General features: G+C 38.9%; 1 pseudogene; it reads left to right on the forward strand.

Annotated features, from left to right (window-relative positions):
- Positions 1-1,396: 1,396 nt before the first annotated feature.
- On the forward strand, positions 1,397-1,970 carry LOC115863465 (sigma intracellular receptor 2-like; annotated as a pseudogene).
- The last annotated feature ends 21,476 nt before the right edge of the window (positions 1,971-23,446 follow it).

Below are 23,446 nucleotides of genomic sequence, written 5' to 3' on the forward strand. Positions count from 1 at the left end.
ATTGATAGTTGAACAAGAATAATTTTTAAAAAATTTCCCCAGTTTTTGATGAAAAGAAACAAAACAATATTCTTCTGGGTCAAATAGGAAATTCAAAGTGTAATTACAAAATACTTAGAAAATTATAATTATAAGCAGACTACATATTCAAACCTGTGGTATTTAGCCAAAGCTATAATCAGGCAAAAAACATACTTTTACTATTTTTAAATAATAAAAGAAACAAATGAATTAAGCCATTAACTTGAGAAGCTAAGAGCAAAACAAAGCATGACTAAGGGGGAAAAAAAAGAAAAAATGATTACAGATGAAAGCAGAAATTAAAATTTGTAAACAAAAAGGAATAGAATAGAGAAATAAATCTGAGTGGTTCTTTAGAAAAAAGCAGACAATATATAGAACAAAAAGAATAAAATATACAAACCTCTATTCTAATCAAAGAAAAATAAGAGATGAGGAAAAAATTAAGGATAAGAAAGGAAGTGTAATCTTAGACATGAAAACATCTGAAAATCTTGATATAAAGAATTATTCTCATGCTTATCAAACATGAATATTAACTGCTGAAGAAGCAGGAAACATTCTTAAGAACAAACTGAAAAACAAAAGTAAATATTTACCTATTCAGAGGATTTAAAGCAAAATTGTTTCAAAATTTAAAGAACAAATAATTTTCTGACTTATTAACTCTTTTTAATGTCTAAGGACATTAAAATACATGGGAAAAGAATCCCAGTTCAAAACTCTAACACCGAAAATTTATAAAACTAACACAAAAGAGAAAATGACAAAGTAACCTCACAAATATTGAGATTTAGATGCCAAAATCTAAAATGCAATACTACATTTACCCTGCTGTTTGTGAAATAATGAAACAAACCCTAGCAGGTTTTCTTTCAAGAATGCAAAGATAATTCAATATTATGAATTAATTAATATAATTTTCAAATCTATATGTCACAGAAGAAAAATAAAGCGATTATTCCAAAATATGTCAAAAACTATTTTGCAAAAAATGCAACATCCATTTTTAGTAAAAGCACCTGATAACTAGGACCAGAATAGGAATGAAATCTTCTTTCTCAAGTTGGTGCAGATTATTTATCTCAATATGTGATTATCTAACCATAAAACTCTAGGAACATTGACTTTAAAAGAAGAAAAAAATACAAGGATGTTCTTTATTATAAATACTACTCGATATTGTGCTGCAATTTCTAACCCGTGAAATGAGATCAGGCACAGAGGGAAAAGGATTAGTGATTGATGAGGAAGAGGAAAATATTACTATTTACTCATATTATGATGGTCTATCCTGAAGTCTCATAACCAGGAAAAATATCAGTTAAAAATGAAAAGCCTGGTAGTCTGGGATCCTGCTCTGCCCAGCTGATGGATGATGGGGTCTCTGGGTGCCCGGCATGGCCTGGAGTGGCTGCTGGTCCTCTCCCACATCCCCATCACCTTGCTCGTGGACCTGCAGGCGGTGCTGCCTTGTGATCTCTACCGGGTGGAGCTGAGAAACCTGCGGCAGTGGTATACTGAGGAGTTCAAAGATCCCCTGCTACACAACCCCCCGGTGTGGTTTAAGTCCTTCCTGTTTTGCGAGCTTGTGTGTCAGTTGCCTTTCTTTCTCATCCCAACATAAGTCTTCAAAGTGTCCCCATGACGGATGCTTTTAAAAAGAAGGTGGTCATACCAGTGTTCATGGAGGCTGCAGGTGGATCTGCACCCCTGCAATCAACTACTCGGTTGACACCATGACAACTCTGATTCCAATCCTCTCCACGTTTCTACTCCAGGATTTCTCCAAAACCAGTTGTTTCAGAGGACAAGGACCTAAGACTTTCCACCAACGACTATTCCATATATCTGCCTACATCACCTACTTTCTCATCCCTATTATACTTCTCCTTTTCATGTTGTGGAACCCCTACTACAAGTCTGAGGAGAAAAGAAAGAAAAAATGAGGAAAAATAACCCCGGGTCCAGGGGAGAGGTGACCGTAGGGGATTTTCCTGTTGGACCCAGTACCAGGAAAATGCTCAGAAAAAAAAAAATACCATGTTTTCAGTAGTATTTGAAACACACCAGCAGCAACACGCATGACCAAGACACTGGCAGGAGGCACATCAAGCCCTCACTTTCCAAGGACACTGGCGCAAACAGATCATCCCAGGAGAAGAGATTTTTTAAAGTCTCCTTGTTTATCCTCTTTCCAAACCTTAGTCTTCTATTACTTTTTACACACCACTTAACATAAGTTCCCTTACTCTGAGGTCTGGTGTCTCAAACCTGAGCTGGAGGTGTGCCTCTTACTGGATAACTTCATGCTACCTAATAGTTTAATAATTCCTTCCTGTCTTGTTGCCAGTCAAAGGTAGCAGATGTGGGGAGATGGACAGTGTGTGCATATAGGGTCTCTTCATGTTAGTGCTTGGTATTCTGCTAGCTTTCTCTAAATTCATTCTCAAGGCCAACTCAAAAAAAAAAAAAAAAGGCTTGTGAACACACATGGAAAATGGTAGATGCTGATCCTGGTTAGTTCCCCCTTTTTGCCTGTTTTGCTTACAAGACCTAATGGTCTGATTGTTGGGAGTATCGTCTGACTCCTGAGTCTGGTCAAAATAAATGTAGCTGCTGACCAACAAAAAAAAAAAAAGAAAAGCCTTATTGAAAAATTTCTGTCTAAGCAACCAATCATAAACCAAATATATAAAAATCAATTGGTTTTATATACCCAAGCAATAAATAATTAGAAGAGTTGATTTAAACATCTCACTCATAATGAAATGAAATGAATACATTATCTAGGAATATATTTAATCAGGAATGTTTAAGACCCACAGGAAGAAAACTGCAAAATTTATTACAGATTTAAAAGAACACTTGAATAAATGGAGAGAAGCACTATACTTTGCTCCAGTCTGTTTACTGAGAACTTGTAAAACTGTCAGTTTTGAATGGGGCCCAGGGCAACATAATCTGGTTCCACTCAGGAATGTAGATGCAAAAATCCTAAGCAAAGCGATATCAGATCAAGTCCTGCAGCATATTGAAAGAGTAACACACCTAGAGTAAATAGGGGTTATCCTAAGAATGCAAAGATTGCTCAACTTCAGGGCAGAAAACTTTCCGTTCTTGTTCTTGTTTATATTCCTGGCATTTATCATAGTTCTTGGCACATAGAAAATAGGTACTCAATAAATATGTGTTGGCTGAATGAACCTTATGTCATCTTTTGTTTTGCTACATTAATAGATTAAAGGAGAAAATCTACATAATGTCTTAAGAGATGTCTGATAAAAGCATTTGATAAAATTCAAGATCCACTTTTCATCAAATGCTGAGTTAGCAACAGAGTGAGCTTTTTTATCTTGCTAAAGTTTTCTACTAGAAACATATAGCAAGTGTCATACTTGATAATAAAACGTTTAAGAGCAAGGAAAGTGTGCTTACTATCACCTCAACTTGTCAAAACTTTATTGGAAGTCTTAGTTAATGAATTAATCAGAAAAATAAGAATGATGAATCGGGGGGGAACAAAGAGACAAAATATTTATTATTTGTAGATGATATAATTTTTTGCTCAGACACCCAGAGGATCAAGTGACAACTGGTAAGTAAAAAAATTGTCTCCAAAGTCAACACACAGAAATCAGTGGCTTTTCCACATTCTAGCAATAACTGAATAAAAATTTGATAATCGTCCCATTCACAATTGTAACAAAATAATTAGGTTTTTAGAAATGAAACAGAGAGAAATATGCCAGGACCTAGATGAAAAAATATTATAAAACTTAATGGAAAACTTGAGTAAATGAAGAAGAGACCACATTTCTGGGTTGTAAAGATATCACTTCTCTATAAATTTAATTAAATCTTAATAAAAAAAACCACATAGGAATTGTTTTTTGAAAGGAACTCAATAAGCCACACTTCCAAACTTTGGAAGAGAAAATAAAAGGAAAGCCAAGATGTTTTTGAGAAAGAGGAACCAAGAGGGGCAATTTGCCCTGCCAAACATGAAAATAAGCTATAATCGATAGTAACTAAATACATATTAGTTGGGGACTGAGAATCAATCAATAGACCAAAAAGAAAAGGAAATCTAGATGCCTACCACACCAAGTCACTAAGAGAAAAGTCCATATACATTACAAAATAATAACTGATGTTTAAAGAAACATTTTTAAATATAGAGGCCAAAGATAATGTTTATATAACTTTGGCATGGAGGCCTTCATAAGCAAGATATAAAATCCAAAAGACAAGAAGTAACAGATGGACAGATTTGCCCACATGAAAATCAAAATCTTCTGTATAATAAAAAGCAATATGAAGCTTAAGAGCAGGTTTAGTGTAAAATAGATGGCTAGTGGGAAACAGCCGCATAGCACAGGGAAATCAGCTTGGTGCTTTGTGACCACCTAGAGGGGTGGGTTAGGGAGGGTGGGAGGGAGACACAAGAGGGAGGGGATATGGGGATAGATGTATACGTATAGCTGATTCACTTTGTCATACAGCAGAAACTAACACACCACTGTAAAGCAATTGTACTCCAATAAAGATGTTTTAAAAAAAAGCAAGTTTAGACTCAAGCTGTTTTTGCTCCATATTTAAGAGATAAAGCATTCATAATTAGACTAAAGTAGTCACACCTTTAGTTAAGGAAGACAACCAATTTTTAAATTTGCAAAGAATAACAATAAACAATTCACTGAAAAGGAGTTATAATTGGTTCCTGAAGATGTTTAACCTCATTAATAATTGGGGGAAATGTGAATTAAAATAAGAGAGTTTTACTCCCAGAACATTGACTCAAGTGTCAGTGAGGGTCAGGGGACAGGCATTTTCCTGTGCTACTGATGGGAGCGTCAGTTGTTGAAGTTAATGTGGCAGTATTAGAATTAAAAATACAGTTCTCCCTAATTATACTTCTTGCGCTTTCTATTAAGAGAAAGTATACATGTGCACTTATACGTTGTTGGAAATAGCAAAATATTGGAAACATTGTATGTATCCAACAATATGAATCACTTCGTGTACTAGATAATCTGTATGCGAAGATAAAAAGCAATACGATGTGGGCAGAGAAAAGGAATTATATAGACCTGTATATATGGACATACAAAGCAAGACATTGTTACATAAACATAACCTCCATCTGCTTTAGGACTTTGTTCATCCTGAATCCTCAATATCTTAAACAATGTTTGGTATAAGTTCTCAATTAAAAATCTCTTGAATAAATGAGTGAAAAAAAGCAAGTGTATGAACAATTTAAATATAATGGTCCTATTAATATTTAAAGCAGAGTATGAACAATGTTTAAAAGTATAGAAAAGGGACTGAAAATGTAACAGCAAACATTTTTAGTACTTACTTCTAGGAATCAAGTTTAGAAGTTGTTGGTGAAGGAGAATATCTCAATTGTCCTTTTCTGTGTAACAAACCCCTCAAAATCAGGGACCTAAAACAACAACCATTTTATCATTCTCTCTGATTCTGTGGGTCACAAATTTAGAACACAGCAGAGATAGCTTGTGTCTGAACTAATACCTGAAACCTCAGCTGGGCAGACTCAAAGGGCAGAGGGTATTTCAAAATACAGAGGCTGGATGTCTGGAGACTTCTCACTCACATGTCAGTGCCCAGGTTAGGATGGCTCAAAGGCTGCTCATCTGAGACTGTCAACTGCAGTGACTTCTGCATGGGCTGGGGCTTCTGCACAGCATGGTGGCTTCAGACTTTTGGACTTTGGACTTTTTATCTAATGACTTAGGGCTCCAAGAGCAAATATTCCCATGAACAAAGTAGAAGGTGTAAGACCTTTTATGACCTAGCCTTCGCAGGCACACAGCCTCACTTCTGCTGTATTCTATTGGCTGAAGCATTCACAAGCCCACCCAAATTCAAGGGGAGGAGATACAAGCTCTACCTTTCAGTGTGAAGAGTGGTAAAGAATCACCAGAGAGGGAAAATGCTTATTTTTTATTAATCTTTTTTTTAAAATAGTCATCTCTTTAATTTGAGAATTTGTTCATGCCAGTAAAAGAGATAAAAACACAGAATCTGGAACCAGAAGACCCTAGTTCAAATCCTGGCTCTTCCGTTTAATAGCTGACTGACCTTGGGCAAACACTTAGCCTCTCTGTTTCTTTCTATGTAAAATTAGAGATGATTACAACATCTGCTTCATGACTATTGTGAAGATTTTGTGCATCAATACACATAAAAGTCTTTAGAACAAAGGCAGACATATTGTATTAGGCATAACTATTACTTGTGTATAACAGTTTTTAAATGGAACCTGCATAAGAATTGGTCTTTTTAAAATTTATCAGTAATAAGAGATAAGGCTTCATATTAATTGTGTCCCTAACCCTCAGCTAAACTTAAATCTTCTGTTCTATCTGTGTAAGAAATCACAGCAAAAACTGTAGTTTGAGCTTCCTCACAACATGGCAGCCTTGTGCTTCTTACATAACGGTTCAGGACCCCAGAGATGAGTGTCTCAAATTAAACTGGTGGACAATGAATGGCCTTCTACCTTGACATAACCTCTGAAGACAGCTGTCTCTTCTTTTCTTTTTCTTTTCTTCCTTGCGGTACGCGGGCCTCTCACTGTTGTGGCCTCTCCCGTTGTGGAGCACAGGCTCTGGACGCTCAGGCTCAGCGGCCATGGCTCACGGGCCCAGCCGCCCCGCGGCACGTGGGATCTTCCCAGACTGGGGCACGAACCCACGTCCCCTGCATCGGCAGGCGGACTCTCAACCACTGCGCCACCAGGGAAGCCCAGCTGTCTGTTCTGACATCCTCTATTGGTCAACCAATCTCTAAGGTTGGTCAGATTTTAGGGGAATACTCTCTTTAGGAGGAATGTCAAAAAATTTGAAGATATGATTTTTTTTTTAATTGTGAAAGAACTCCCTGAATTTAAGAAGATGTTGGGGGTAGGAGTTTAGTAATTAATTTATTTATTTTGGCTGTGTTGGGTCTTCGTTTCTGTGTGAGGGCCTTCTCTAGTTGCGGCGAGTGGGGGCCACTCATCATCTCTGTGTGCCGGCCTCTCACTATCACGGCCTCCCCTGTTGCAGAGTGCAGGCTCCAGATGCGCAGGCTCAGCAGTTGTGGCTCACGGGTCCAGTTGCTCCACAGCATGTGGGATCCTCCCACACCAGGGCTTGAACCCGTGTCCCCTGCATTAGCAGGCAGATTCTCAACCACTGCGTCACTAGGGAAGCCCTGAAGATATGTTTTAAAATTTCTGTGTCCTCTCCCTCCAGGATATCATATTTGTATAGAAACAGTTTCAGGTATGAGACATCTCCTGGGTTTGAATACCATCTTTGTCACTTGCTAGTTAGACTTGTTATGGCTGTTTAACAAATTAACACGTGTAAGATACTTGGTATATACCAAATTGAGTGTTTAGTAAAACTTAGCTGCATTGCTTTGGCTAAAAATAAAGGGCTTGTTTCTATGGCCAGATGGATATATCCTGGGCTGTTGTGCTATAGACCAGGAAATTTCAAAAAATAAACAGTAGGTAAATTCATATTATATATGAGTACAGAGTGGGAAAAAAATTCCTGGATCTTCTTCATTTTCTTTGAAATCACAAAAAGTGCATTTGTCTGCCCAAAGAAGTCTCTGCAATGCATATTCCAAACAGGGTGAATATCTAGTTTCCAACTTTTAGGGTAGTCTAGTTTCAAGCAAAAAAGAAGTCTCTGTCAGAGTTGAATATACACCTCCTCTTTCTCTTTCTAATCACCTTAGCTTTGTGGCACAGATCTAGAAAATTCGACATTTATAGAAACCCTTCTCAGGATTCACCATACAATTCTCTTTTCTTATGCCTAGATGGTGAGCAAGGGCTCATAAAATGCCTATCACATCATTATATTATGTTTAAACATTTTTATTTCTCCAGAGAATTTAAAATATACGAACATGTGACTCTGTGAGGATATGATCCAAAAAAGATTATAAATACAGCCATAAGTGTCAAAGTTCCTAAAACATTCCACTGACTCTATCTTCAGAAGAAAGTGTTTACACAGAGAGCACACGCCAGCACGTTTTATTTTTGTTATTGTGGGCATTAAATGTTACAAATGCAATCTGTTTGACATACACATAAACGATGGTCTCCACACACCTTTAAGAATCACCTCTAACTGTGGAGCTGATCGGCAGGAACAGTTAGGTAAGTCATGGGCAGCAGTCGCTGCAGAGCAAGCAAGGTATTGCCATCACTAGGAGACAACTAGGAATTCCTCTTCAGGTTTTACCTTAATCAATGTTCAGTTTCAAAATTGTGTTTGTTTCACCTGTAGAATTTTTCTGGAAAGTATGATACGGTAAGTGGTTAATCATCACTTGCTTTCTTGTTTGACCCTATTCAGGATAATCAAGATATCTTTTCTTAAAAAAAAACGGGGGGATAAGAAAGGAAGAAGGAAGGGGAGAAAGGGGAAGGAAAGGAAGAGTACAAAAGGAGGTAGGAAGGGAGATGGAGGGAGGAAGGGAGATGGAGATGGAAATGGTGATGGAGATGGAGGAAGATGGAGATGGAGGGAGATGGAGGTGGAGGGAGGAAAAAGAAGGAGGTGCCTTCCAGTCTAGACTTGCCATATATGTAGAGGGTCTCTTTCCTTTCTGGTTTCTCTTACTCTTCAGTGAGTCAGCAGTAAATTTTATCTTGTCAGGCCCCTCCTCCTTTGAATGGAAACTACTCCACTCTCACTCCTGCTGCATTCCTGTTTTGTACCATCCCCTTCCCTAACTATGTCTCAACACCAGTGTCTCTAGAGCTGCACTCTCCAGTAGAAATATAACATGAGTCACAAATGGGAGCCCCATGTGTAATTTTACATTTTCAAGTAGTCACATTAAGAAAAGTTAGAAAAAATAGGTGAAATTCATTTGAATAATACACTTTATTTAAGCCAATATATCTAAAATATTATCATATCAACATGTCATCAATATGAAAATGAAATACTTTACATTCTTTTTTTTATACTGACTTTCTGAAATCGAATGTGTATTTCACACATATAGCTCATCTCAATGAGAACTAGTCACATTTCTCTTGTATCCTAGCCTTCTTATTGCTTCCTATTCATCCATAAAATAATCCTCCCTTAACTTGAACCAGCTTGAGTTGGGCTCTGCTTCTTCAAACGAAGCCGAATACAACAGCCAGTAGTGTGTTTGGTCACAGTGTTTATTTGCTTATTTCGTGTCTTAAGGAATTATTTGGTATAGCACCAGACTATTTTTCTTCAGTCATGTGCCATTGGAGATGTTTGGGATTATTTGTGCTTTATGGGATGATAGGGTTTACCTTTATCTTCCTATCATGTACCCTTTTCTACTTGATGTTACATTATGTTTGCAAAAATACTGGTACATGCTTCCATATGGCAATTGAGAGAGTTCCTCTTAACAATACCCTTTGAGACTATTATTAACATTGTTAACATTAAATGTCCTAGTGAGGGGCTATCTCTGATACTGTATAATTCCATTAATTTAAATCCAAGTAAAGATCTAATTTTCCAATGCATCTCAGCCATTTATTAGCCCTAGCTTTCTTGGTGAGTAACTTTGATGACAATAGCATTTCACACGATGTTCAAACATAATGTTCTGCTTCTTATACTAGAGCGGGGTTATCTTTTGGTAAACATTTTACTCTGGAGTAGTTTAGAGAAACCACAAATCTACGAGTTAAAGATCCAAGGCTCAGTTTACCTATTAATTAAAGGAAGAGTTTCTTGACTGTAACATGTTGAAAACAACAGATCTTAATTATACTTATGAGTGGTGTATGAATGCAACATGACACAAGTATCATGATTACTTTAAAAATTATTCTAATATGCTTGATAATATTGAAAGATTAAAGACAGTCACTTGGGAGAAATGAACACTTTTTATTTCAGAAATTTATTCTAATAATTTCCTCACCTCTGACCTTGTATGTCCAGAAGGGTTGGGACTAGGACCTTGGGTGCACAATTTAAGAGAACCCCCAAAACTCATTAATCAAGATGAATCATATTTTCATGCAATATTTTTAAAAATAAAAATGAATACCAAAATCTGTGGTGAAAAAAATCAGAATTTTAAGCAAAGACAGGATCAGAGATTGCAGTGAGCAGAGAACATTGCTCCCAGACCATTAGTAAGATTTAGTTATCAAACCACTTTATTTCAGTTTGCGTAGAATTTCAGAAGCTTCCACCAGACAGAACTCAATCTATTTTCAGCTCTTAAATAGCCACTGGGTTCTAATATCTTTTCTTACATATCATTTTTTCTCCTTTCATTCTTCACAGGTTGGGGTTCTCCCCAGATATTATATTAGGAAATTCAAATGAGTTCAGCTCTTCAGATCAAAATTAAAGAAGTTCTCTGTTGGTGCTGCATGATTCTAAATAACTGTGAAACCTACTTTTAGACAGAGTATAAATAACATGGTTGAGAATAGATATCTATGAATAGCGCTTTGAGTGAAAGAAGGGTGTAGCCAATTTCACTTCACTGAGGTACCACTAAACAAGATGAGCTTATTTCATACAAAGGAATGACCAAATTAAGCATGAGAAAATGTGAGGAAATTTTCAGTCATGACTTTTTTTCGAGCCCGAAGTTTTTCTCTTTTGTGTGGTTAGAAATACAATTCTCAAGACCCACCTCCTCTTTCATTCATGAGCCTTGGAAAAATCAGTTTGAACTAGACTTAACTTTATCAGAGGCCTCCTGATACCTTGTGGCTTTCATCACTGTTTCAGATGTTCAGGCCAAATGGGAAGAAGGAAGTAGTAAGGATGGTAGTGTGGGGTCTAAAAGGTAAGCCAGTACTTCTCAAACTTTATAATTCCCTGGGATGTTATTAAAATGCAGATTCTGGGATGGGACCTGAGATTCTTCATTTCTAACAAATTCCCAGGTAATGTCAAGTATGCTGTTTCATGCACCAAACTCTGAGTAGCAAGGATCTATGCTACTTGTGAATTTCTATTGTTGCTTTTGAGACTGAGTGTTTAAGAAATTACTCTACTTGGAAAATTAATTTAGGTTGCCTCTCTAGAATTTAAGATTCTTGAGAGTAGGAATTTTGTCTTGTTTGTTCTTTTTTTAAAAAACATCTTTATTGGGGTATAATTGCTTTACAATGCTGTGTTAGTTTCTCCTTTATAACAAAGTGAATCAGCAATACATATACATATAACCCCATATATCCTCCCTCTCGTGTCTCCCTCCCATCCTCCTTATCACACCCCTCTAGGTGGTCACAAAGAATCGAGCTGATCTCCCTGTGCTATGCGGCTACTGCCCACTAGCTATGTATTTTACATTTGGTAGTGTATATATGTCCACACGACTCTCTCACTTCGTCCAAGCTTAACAATCCCCCTCCCCGTGTCCTCAAGTCCATTCTCTACATCTGTGTCTTTATTCCTGTCCTGCCCCTAGGTTCTTCAGAACCATTTTTTTTTTTAGATTCCATATATATGTGTTAGCATACGGTATTTGTTTTTCTGTTTCTGACTTACTTCACTCTGTATGACAGACTCTAGGTCCATGCACCTCACTACAAATAACTCAACTTCATTTCTTTTATGGCTGAGTAATATTCCATTGTATATATGTGCCACATCTTTATCCATTCATCTGTCGATGGACACTTATGTTGCTTCCATGTCCTGGCTACTGTAAATAGTGCTGCAATGAACATTGTGGTACATGACTCTTTTGAATTATGGTCTTCTCAGGGTATATGCTCAGTAGTGGGATTGCTGGGTCATATGGTAGTTCTATTTGTAGTATTTAAGGAACCTCCATACTGTTCTCCAGAGTGGCTGTATCAATTTACATTCCCACCAACAGTGCGAGAGGGCTCCCTTTTCTCCACACCCTCGCCAGAATTTACTGTTTGTAGATTTTTTGATGGTGGCCATTCTGACCGGTGTGACGTGATACCTCATTGTAGTTTCAATTTGCATTTCTCTAATGATTAGTGATGTTGAGCATCCTTTCATGTGTTTGCTGGCAATCTGTATATCTTCTTTGGAGAAATGTTTATCTAGGTCTTCTGCCCACTTTTGGATTGGGTTGTTTGTTTTTTTTGATATTGAGCTGCCTGAGCTGCTTGTAAAATTTGGAGATTAATCCTTTGTCAGTTGCTTCATTAGCAAATATTTTCTCCCTTTCTGAGGGTTCTCTTTTCATCTTATTTATGGTTTCCTTTGCTGTGCAAAAGCTTTTAAGTTTCATTAGGTCCCATTAGTTTATGGCTGTTTTTTTTTCCGTTTCTCTAGGAGGTGAGTCAAAAAGGATCTTGCTGTGATTTATGTCATAGAGTGTTCTGCCTATGTTTTCCTCTAAGAGTTTTACAGTGTCTGGCCTTATATTTAGGTCTTTAATCCATTTCGAGTTTATTATTGCATATGGTATCAGAGAGTGTTCTAATTTCATTCTTTTACATGTAGCTGTGCAGTTTTCCCAGCACCACTTAATGAAGAGGCTGTCTTTTCTCCATTGTATATTCTTGCCTGCTTTATCAAAAATAAGGTGACTGTATGCGTGTGGGTTTATCTCTGGGATTTCTATCCTGTTCCATTGATCTATATTTCTGCTTTTGTCCCAGTACCATGCTGTTTTGATTACTGTAGCTTTGTAGTCTAGTCTGAAGTCTGGGAGTCGGATTCCTCCAGCTCTGTTTTTCTTTCTCAAGACTGTTTTGGCTGTATGGGGTCTTTTGTGTTTCCATACAACTTGTGAAATATTTTGTTCTAGTTCTTTGAAAAATGCCATTGGTAGTTTGATAGGGAATGCACTGAATCTGTAGATTGCTTTGGGTAATATAGTCATTTTCACAATGTTCATTCTTCCAGTGCAAGAACATGGTGTATCTCTCCATCTGTTTGTATCATCTTTAATTTCTTTCATCAGTGTCTTATAGCTTTCTGCAAACAGGTCTTTTGTCTCCTTTGGTAGGTTTATTCCTAGGTGTTTTATTCTTTTGGTTGCAATGGTAAAAGGGAGTGTTTCCTTAATTTCACTTTCAGATTTTTCATCATTAGCGTATAGGAATGCAAGAGATTTCTGTGCATTAATTTTGTATCCTGCTACTTTACCAAATTCATTGATTAGCTCTAGTAGTTTTCTGGTAGCATCTTTAGGATTCTCTATGTATAGTATCATGTCATCTACAAACAGTGACAGCTTTACTTCTTCTTTTCCAATTTGGATTCCTTTTATTTCTTTTTCTTCTCTGATTGCTTGGCTAAAACGTCAAGAACTATGTTGAATAATAGTCAATAGTGTGAGTGGGAAAACTTGTCTTGTTCCTGTTATTAGAGGAAATGGTTTCAGTTTTTCACCATTGGAAATGATGCTGACTGTGAGTTTGTCATATATGGCCTCTATTATGTTGAGGTAAGTTTCCTCTATGCCTACTTTCTGGAGGGTATTTGTCATAAATGGGTGTTGAATTTTGTCAAAAGCTTTTTCTGTATCTATTGAGATGATCATATGTTTTTTCTCCTTCTATTTGTTAATATGCTTTATCACATTGATTGATTTTTGTATATTGAAGAATCCTTGCATTCCTGAGAAAAACCCCACTTGGTCATGTGGTATGATCCCTTTAATGTGCTGTTGGATTCTGTGTGTTAGTATTTTGTTGAGGATTTTTGCCTCTATGTTCATCCGTGTTATTGGCCTGTAGTTTTCTTTCTTTGTGGCAACATTGTCTGGTTTTGTTATCAGGGTGATGGTGGCCTCATAGAATGAGTTGGGGAGTTTTCCTCTCTCTGCTATATTTTGGAAGAACTTGAGAAGGATATGTGTTAGGTCTTCTCTACATGTTTGATAGAATTCACCTGTGAAGTCATCTGGTCCTGGACTTTTGTTTGTTGGAAAGTTTTTAATCACAGTTTCAATTTCAGTGCATGTGATTGGTCTGTTTATATTTTCTATTTCTTCCTGTTTCTGTCTCAGAATGTTGTGTTTTTCTAAGAATTTGTCCATTTCTTCCAGGTTGTCCATTTTATTGGCATATAGTTGTTTGTAGTACTCTCTCATGATCCTTTGTATTTCTGCGATGTCAGTTGTTACTTCTCCTTTTTCATTTCTAATTCTATTGATTTGAGTCTTCTCCCTTTTTTTCTTGATGAGTCTGGCTAATGGTCTATCACTTTTGTTTATCTTCTCAAAGAACCAGCTTTTAGTTATATTGATTTTGCTATTGTTTCCTTCATTTCTTTTTCATTTATTTCTGATCTGATCATTATCATTTCTTTCCTTCTGCTAACTTTTGGGTTTTTTTGTTCTTCTTTCTCTAATTGCTTTAGGTGGAAGGTTAGGTTGTTTATTTGACATGTTTCTTGTTTCTTGATGTAGGATTGTATTGCTATAAACTTCCCTCTTAAAACTGCTTTTGCTGCATCTCATAGGTGTTGGGTTGTCATGTCTCCATTGTCATTTATTTCTAGGTATTTTTTGATTTCCTCTTTGATTTCTTCAGTGATCTCTTGGTTATTTATTAGTGGATTGTTTAGCCTCTGTGTATTTTTATTTTTTACAGATTCTTTCCTGTAATTAATATCTAGTCTCATAGCATTGTGGTCAGAAAAGATACTTGATATGATTTCAATTTTCTTAAGTTTGCCAAGTCTTGATTTGTGACCCAAGATATTATCTATCCTGGAGAATGTTCCATGAGGACTTGAGAAGAAAGTGTATTCTGTTGTTTTTGGATGGAATGTCCTGTAAATATCAATTAAGTCCATTTTTTTTAGTGTGTCATTTAAATCTTGTGTTTCCTTATTTATTTTCATTTTGGATGATCTGTCCATTGGTGAATATGGGGTGTTAAAGTCCCCTACTATGACTGTGTTACTGTTGATTTCCCCTTTATGACTGTTAGCATTTGCCTTATGTATTGAGGTGCTACTGTGTTGGGTGCATAAATATTTACATTTGGTATATCTTCTTCTTGGATTGATCCATGATCATTTTGTAGTGCCCTTGTTTGTCTCTTGTAATAGTCTTTATTTAAAGTCTATCTTGTCTGATATTAGAATTGCTACTCCAGATTTCTTTTGATTTCCATTTGCATGGAGTATCTTTTTCCATCCCCTCACCTTCAGTCTGTATGTGTCCCTAGGTCTGAAGTGGGTCTCTTGTAGACAACATATATATGGGTCTTGCTTTTTGTATCCATTCAGGCAGTCTATGTCTTTTGGTTGGAGCATTTAATCCATTTACATTTAAGGTAATTATCGATATGTATGTTCCTATTACTATTTTCTTAATTGATTTGGGTTTGTTATCATAGGTGTTTTCCTTCTCTTGTGTTTCCTGCTTAGATAAGTTCTTTTAGCATTTGTTGTAAAGCTGTTTTGGTGGTGCTGAATTCTCTTAGCTTTTGCTTGTCTGTAAAGGTTTTAATTTCTCCATTGAATCTGATTGAGATCCTTGGTGGGTAGAGTAACCTTGGTTGTAGGCTTTTCCCTTTCCTCACTTTAAATATGTCCTGCCAGTCCCTTCTGGCTTGCAGAGTTTCTGCTGAAAGATCAGCTGTTAACCTTATGGGGATTCCCTTGTATGCTATTTGTTTTTTTTTCCCTTGCTGCTTTTAATATTTTTTCTTTGTATTTAATTCTTGATAGTTTGATTAATATGTGTCTTGGCTTGTTTGTCCTTGGATTTATCTTCTATGGGTCTCTCTGCACTTCCTGGACTTAATTGACTATTCCTTTTCCCATATTAGGGAAGTTTTCAACTATAATCTCTTCCAATGTTTTCTCAGTCTCTTTTTCTCTTCTTCTTCTGGGACCCCTTTAATTCAAATGTTGGTGCATTTAATGTTGTCCCAGAGGTCTCTGAGACTGTCCTCAATTCTTTTCATTCCTTTTTCTTTATTCTGCTCTGCAGTAGTTATTTCCATTATTTTATCTTCCAGGTCACTTTTCTGTTCTTCCGTCTCAGTTATTCTGCTATTTATTCCTTCTAGAGAATTTTTAATTTCATTTATTGTGTTGTTCATCATTGTTTGTTTGCTGTTTAGTTCTTCCAAGTCCTTGTTAAACGTTTCTTGTATTTTCTCCATTCTATTTCCACGATTTTGGATCATCTCTAATATTGTTACTGTGAATTCTTTTTCAGATAGACTGCCTATTTCCTCTTCATTTGTTTGGTCTGGTGGGTTTTTATCTTGCTCCTTCATCTGCTGTGTGTTTCTCTGTCTTCTCATTTTGCTTAACTTACCATGTTTGGGGTCTCCTTTTTGCAGGCTGCAGGTTCATAGTTCCCATTGTTTTTGGTGTCTGCCCCCAGCGGGTAAGGTTGGTTGAGTGGGTTGTGTAGGCTTCCTGGTGGACAGGACTAGTGCCTGCGTTCTGGTGGATGAGGCTGGATCTTGTCTTTCTGGTGGACAGGACCACATCCAGTGGTGTATTTTGGGGTGTCTGTTGCCTTATGATGATTTTAGGCAGCCTCTCTGCTAATGGGTGGGGTTGTGTTTCTGTCTTGCTAGTTGTTTGGCATAGGGTGTCCAGCACTGTAGCTGCTGGTTGTTGAGTGGAGCTGGGGCTTAGCATTGAGATGGAGATCTTTGGGATAGCTTTTGTCATTTGATATTACATGGAGCTGGGAGGTCTCTAGTGCACCACTGTGCTGAATTTGGCTCTCCCACCTGAGAGACACAGGCCTGGAACCTGGCCAGAGCACGAAGATCCTGTCAGCCACACGGCTGCTAGTTTTAGATTGTGTCCTTCAGAGGCAGGGCATGGCTGTGGCTCACTGTGGGGACAAGGACACTAGCAGCAGAAGTTCCTGGAAGTACTCCTTGGTGTGAGCCCTCCAAGAGTCCACCATTAGCTCCAGCAAAGAGCCAGGTAGGATCCAGTGCTGGGTCGCCTTAGGCCAAACAACTCGTCTTATGTGTGCTTATAGCTCTAGTGCTTAGAACATTCCAGGGCATATTAAAGGTACTTTAATGTTCTTGGTTGTTGAATGAACAAAAAATGAAATATGAGGCTGATATTAGGACAGGAGTTCTTAAGTTTTTTTTGGTCCCGTGTTTCCTGTCCCTTTGGCAAGCTGGTAAGGACTGTGGATCCCTTCTCAGGTTAATATTTTTAAATGCATAAAATAAGATACATAGAGATTACAAAGGAAACCAATTATATGGAATTACAGTTATCAAAATATATAAAAATCAAATGTGTGATGTCATAATATATGTGCTTTTAAAACACAAAATCTAGCAGATCAAATAATTATTATAATTTTGAAGAAGTGATGAGTATAAACAATGTTTTCAGATATCTGCAACAACTGTAATTTGATAGGAAAATATCTGTGATTTCTTTTGGTGATGAAGAGACAGGTACTGCTTATAGTACTACAGGTTGTTGCCTATCTTCATACTTGAAGGATATGCTCAATTTCAGCTGGAAGTGAGTGAAGATAATGTTGTAATTATTTTCATGTTACATTCACAGCCACTCTGCATTCTACCCATGACCCTCTTGGGAATCTGTGAACCCCAGTTTAAGAACCTGTTTTTTGACAGGTTTTATTTATCAGGCTTTTCCAATGTTGGCTGAAAATCCTTTCATTAAAAGGAAAGAAACTGTGATACTTATGATTATTATTATTTTTTTTTTTTTTTTACGGTATGCGGGCCTCTCACTGTTGTGGCCTCTCCCGTTGTGGAGCACAGGCTCTGGACGCGCAGGCTCAGCGGCCATGGCTCACGGGCCTAGCCGCTCCGCGGCATGTGGGATCTTCCCAGACCGGGACACGAACCCGTATCCTCTGCATGGGCAGGCGGACTCTCAACCATTGCGCCACCAGGGAAGCCCATGATTATTTTACTTTATCAAACATAGTGTCTAGTGCTGGACATATTGTTCCAATTTCTTAATGCAGTACTTAAACTTGGAAAAATCTGAAATAGCTCTTGCCAGCAATGGTTTTCTTCCCTTCCATTCACGTCTACAACAGTGACAAAAATATTATGGATGCCTAAACTCACTGAATAAACAATTCACAAATGCAAGTTTGTAAAGTGTATTCCCATGAAACAGATCCATAAACCTGGTTAGCACACCAAGGCCCCATCAAGAATGTTTGAACTAAATCTTAATTTGTTACTCACGAACATTTCACATGGTCTTCTAAAGGAATTATATGCTGCCTCGTTGACAAGAAATGTAGCAGACTACACATTCGAGAGACAGAACAGGGCTTGTGGGATTGTTTTATTGAACAATTTCACAGGTGTTAACAAGAGAGGTGGGCCGAGGAGTTTCCACGGAGAGAAGGCAACTCCGTGCCTGGAGTTATTCACACACCTGTTAGCAAGTTGTAGTATCTCCTCTACCTTGTTTCCTTTGTAATAGTTTTGTACGGCCACCTCACTGATCACCTCCTCAGAAGTCAGAGAGTGAGGGGAGGGGAGGGGAGAGAAGGAAGAGAGAAAAAAGAAAGTAGGAAGAACTAACCAAATCTGGCACCGTGCCAAGCACAGCCTAGTCCCTAGAGCAGGGGTCTCAAACTCAGGGCTGGATACAGGAGCAAAGGAGTTTTGTTTGGCTCATCCACCATTAATAAAGACTGAATTTGGTGTGGAGAAAAGGGAACACTCCTACACTGTTTGTGGAAATGTAAATTGGTGCAGCCACTATGGAGAACAGTATGGGGGTTCCTTAAAAACTAAAAATAGAGTTACCATATGATCCAGCAATTCTACTTCTGGGCATATATCTGGAAAAGATGAAGAGTCTACTTCAAAAAGATTACATGCATCCCAATGCTCATAGCACTATTTACAATAGGCAAGACATGGGAGCAACCTAAATGTCCACCAACAGATGAATGGCTAAAGAAGATGTGGTACATATATGCAATGGAATATTACTCAGCCATAAAAAGAATGAAATAATGCCATTTGCAGCAACATGGATGGACCTAGAGATTATCATACTAAATGAAGTAAGTCAGACAGAAAAAAACAAACATCAAATGATGTCACTTATATGTGGAATCTAAAAAAAGATACAAATGAACTTATCTACAAAACAGAAATAGACTCACAAACATAGAAAACAAATTTATGGTTACCAAAGGGGAAAGCAGTGGGGGAAGGGATAAATTAGGACTTTGGGATTGACATATACACACTACTATATATAAAATAGATAACCAACAAGGTGCTGCTGTATAGCACAGGGAACTCTACTCAGTATTTTGTAATATTCTGTAATGGAAAAGAATCTGAATATATATATATATATAAAAAACGGAATCACTTTGCTGTACACCTGAAACTAACACATTATAAATCAACTATATATCAATTTTAAAAAATCAAATTTGATGTTCTTAGGCGGGAGTGTGTCAGTCAACGTTTAATAACCCCCTCTGGGGTGGGGGAGGGGTGAAAGCACTGCTATGGAGTAGTGTTCGCTAGTTTCCGGGGTGTAAATTGTCGATTTCAAGCTACCCAGGTGAGGATGTTGACTGCAGATTTGGACAGAGACGTGTGCAATGGGCCCTGGTGGTCCTGCAAGCTGGCTCCAGCTGACGCCGTCTTTCAGCAGGCACACCCTCCTGGGTTCCCACCTCTGCATCTTATCCTCACCCTTCCCCACCCTCCAGATCCCGGCAGGCACTGGAATTCAGGACTTCTTCCTGGAGCTTTTCCGGGCTCCTGACGTTGTTCCCAAAGCCAGTGTGAGGAACGTGCTGGCTATTCTGAGATGCCAACAGAGACTTGTGTGTTCATTGTGAAGAAAGCGGGATGATTTGGCAGCAAACAGCAAGGACTGCGCCTGAGATGCGGCAGCTCTAGGGAGCCTGGCTTGGGTGTCACTTGATTGGCTGCTACCTGTCTCTGTTTTTCCATCTGTCAAAAACAGCTGCTAGGTCACAACTAAATGAAAGGTGGGAAATAATTTGAAAAAGTAATGGGGCTACACAGAATAAAAAAAGTAGTACTATTCTTTCTTCTCCTCAGCTTTCCTACTCTACTAAATAAGATATTCTGCAAGGATTGCGTACTATTTCTGTCTTTTCACACTTCTTCTCTTGCTAATTTTCAGTGGGCTTCTGAGATCTGATATAAATGTGCAGGCGATGTGGAAACTGATCGAGAGGCAGAGATTTATATGAAAAATGATATACACACATTTTACCACCCATGTTAATGTTACAATTTTGCTGATGATCCAGTTGCTTAAAAGGAAATCAAGACTTCGAGAGCATATTACTTAAAACATCGTATCATGTGTCCCTTGAATCACATTTTAACCAGAAAACAAATCCTATCTTTACTTGTGATAATGCTTAGAAAAGAAGTTAAGAGATTTTGTTCAGAGTGCTTAAATCAGTAGAGCACGATCTCTCAGGAGATTGCAAAGCCCTACTGAATTCCAAACCAGTTACCAAAGCCACCTCCAGCTTCCCCCTCCCTCCTGATTATAGAGATGCCCTATTCTGGAGGAAGTGAAGAAGCAGCTGCTGCGCTTTTCTCCCGCCCCCTGCACCCTCCTCCACACCGGAAGTTACTGTGAGCACTCGGACAGAGGGCTCCTAACAGGAAGATTGGGGACCCTGGTTTTATTCCTTGATCCTCTCACTTCTTTGTAGAGTCCTCGTTCTAGCTTCAGTCGCCTCTGCTATCAGAGGGGCAACAGGAGTAAAGTAGCAAGGAGCAAGATTTGAATATTCATTTAAAGAGCACTTTAATGATACTTAAGGGAAATATACAGTAAGCCAGGATTAAATACTGATAATAAGAAGTCTAGAAGCCATCTCCTAGCACTTTGTGGTAGGTACATTTTCTCATTTAACTTGGATGTCCCACGGTCTGCTTGTGGTCTGCAGGGGGAGTCAGTCTGAAGCAGGGGAGAAGACAGACTCTTATGAACACATAGCTACAGAAGATATAAGATGAAGTGCTTATTGCCCTGTTTCCAGGCTTGGCACTGACCTCCATGCCTTGGATGCCCAGCCTGGTAAACTTCTACTGATCTTCTGAGACTCATCCCAGACATGATATCTTCCAGGAAACATCCATGTTAGCTTTCCACTGGCACCCCACCCCCAGGGGGCACTCCTCTGTTCACTGCACTTACCACAGAGTATTGCCCATCTGTCCAGTTGGGCTGTATGCTCCTCGAGAGTAGAGAAGGCAACTTGTCCATCTCTGTGGCCCCTGATCCTATGTTTTGCTTTGTCTATAGAAATTGCTCCTCAATGTTTTTGTGAATGAATGAATCCTGAAGGGATGCTACAATAAACACAAAGAACCTAGACGGAGTTAATAGAAGAGAGGAATTTTCCGCAGAACTTTAAGGAGTGCATTGTTTGGAGTAAGAAGATATGTTTTCATGGAGAAATGAAGAGGTAAAGGAGATCCATGTAGAAATTGGTGTCTCATTTTATTTAGCTACGGTTTGACAAACAGGAAATAAGGGCAGCCAAATAACAGGGGAGGTAACTGGTAAACAGTTAGTTTGAAGCCTTTATGCAAAAGACTTTAGCCATGACTGGGAGCTACTGATGCCACGGTGAATCTGGATATGCTGTGCATCTTGTACACTCAAATTCATGCTAGGTTGTCTCGTAAAGTCACAGTCCCTGAGTGTGTTAAAGGCACACTACAAAGGAATGAAGGAAATTCGAGGTTTCATTTGGGGCTGCCTCATTCAGCTGTACTTCTGACTGCAACAGTGAACCTGCTCTGCTCTGGAAATCCACATTTCCCCTTCATCCCTCAGAAAATAAAATTCGGCTCCCCAGAAGTAATTTCACTCAATTATTAATGCCATCAGAAAATGTTCCATTTTCACTTGTTATGGTTAAATTTCATCTCTCATAAAAATCGCATGTAGTTTCTTCATCAGCTGGTAGGCAGAACTGCTCAATACCAGAGAAAACCCCTTATGTCTTAGATTTTTTGTTCTCTCATTAAACACTTTCGAGAAGGATTACCGCATTTTCTCCTATGTATACAAGGACACACACACACACGTGCTCCCATGCCCTTATGTCATTAATGTTATATCTTTAGCATCTTCTACCAGCAAGCTTGCCATGTATTTTTTTTTTAATCTGCACTTCATAACTGCTGTTGCCAGGTTGATAAAGAAGATCACAAGAAATCATTTCTAGCATGAGAAGCAGTTAAGTAAAGATCTGTACTGCTTCTTCAACCCTCTTTCCCTATGCTATCCTTTAAGAATGCCTCTTGGACCAGAGGCAGTCCAAGATCCTGAACTCCCTCCCACGGACACACCAAATCGACATCTACATATGGCACAATTACTGCTAAGAAAGAACCAACAACTAGCTGAACAGCTCCTCCACAACTGCCCCTCTGGAATAAAAGGGCCACATCAAGATGGGCAGGAGAGGCAGAGATGTGATCTCGCCAAAAACCCCACTCCTGGCACAGTGACACACAGGAGGGAAGGACTTCATGGGTCTGATGCTACTCCATGAGGAGCATGGGGTTTGGGTCTCACATCGGGCATTCCAACCTTTGGGACCTGCAATGGAGAGACAGACCCCCAAAATATCTGGCTTTAGAAACCAATGGGGCTTACGTCCAGGGAACCCAAGGGCTGTGGGGATCTCAGATACTCCTTCTGAGGGACTCACGAGTAATCTCACTCATCCTGACACCCAGCATAAAGGCAACAGTTAGAGAACTGCCTGGACTACATGTGAAGGTTTATTTGCTAATTTTAAAGCATCTGCTGGGGGGACAGGGATGAGTTAGGACTTTCCTGGGGATGGAGACCCCTGGTGAGTGCCATTTTTGCATTCTTCCTATACCTTGCTTGTGCAGGCAGAGGCATGGACACAGCCTCACTAGAGCTGCAGGCTTGCTCTGCTCCTAACCCTCTTCCATGCTAAAGCCATGGGCATGCCCCACCCACAGTGTGCTTCTGCATAGTGATAGCTACCACCCCCAGCACTCTTTTCCAGCCTTCCTAAGGCCACAGGTGTGCCCTGCCACTAGTGCTCATCCCATGCCTCTCTAAAGTGTGTCCTGTCCTCAGCACTCCTGCAGCCTTGCCAGCAGGTCAGCACAGCCCACAGGGGTGGCCCTGGTGGCCACAAATACTTGCTTTCTTGACCCATGGGACTGTAACAATCAGAAAGACAGTTCTGGGCAAGCTAGCAAGCCTAGGGCACTGCACAAATAGCAGATTGAAATACACCTTCAGTCTGCCTGTGAGAAAGGCCCATTTTCTTGTCCTGAGCCTTCAACCTGAGGGACAGGCTTCAGTTTTGCCACATGCCTAGAGGTTATGGAGGTGCTCTCAGGGAACATAGGCAGGAGACACCATCCTTGTGCACTCCCTTGGCCTTGCCACAGCTCATGGGTATCCCCCCAAAA

The sequence above is a fragment of the Globicephala melas genome, chromosome 4, assembly GCF_963455315.2.
Source record: "Globicephala melas chromosome 4, mGloMel1.2, whole genome shotgun sequence".
Taxonomy (NCBI): Eukaryota; Metazoa; Chordata; class Mammalia; order Artiodactyla; family Delphinidae; genus Globicephala; species Globicephala melas.